The following is a 492-nucleotide window of genomic DNA, read 5'->3' on the forward strand; positions in this document are numbered from 1 at the left end:
ATGCCATTTTAAAGGTAACGTCGGCTTGCTTTTTTCCCTTGAAAAAAAACAGGAATGTCACTGTTTTACCCCTTTTATTGTATTTTCATCTGAAGAACACGGCTAGCGAGTACTGATTACTGAATAGTGACTGGCCAAGAGCTGTTGGCTGTTGCAATGCGTGAGTTTGGGTCCTTGAAACGCGGATGCGATGCGTGGGCCCACCCGGCCGAGGGCCCAGCGAGCGCACGGGTGGCCACCGCGGGCGGTGCACGAGGACCGAGCGCAGCAGCGGCGCAGCCCAGACCGACCGACCGAAGAGAATATCTATCTCTGGCGCGCGGGGCCCCGCCCGCGGTCGGTGCCCGCCACCGGAAAAGAGAGAGAAAATGGCGCGAGGAGGAAAAGAAAAGAAAAGAAAAGAAAATATGCCGCGAACCGCGCGTCCATCCCACGCGACTCCCTCGCACAAATACCACCACCACACCGCCCCCCCTCCTCCCACCACCCAAG

The sequence above is a fragment of the Triticum aestivum genome, chromosome 1D, assembly GCF_018294505.1.
Source record: "Triticum aestivum cultivar Chinese Spring chromosome 1D, IWGSC CS RefSeq v2.1, whole genome shotgun sequence".
Classification (NCBI taxonomy): domain Eukaryota; kingdom Viridiplantae; phylum Streptophyta; class Magnoliopsida; order Poales; family Poaceae; genus Triticum; species Triticum aestivum.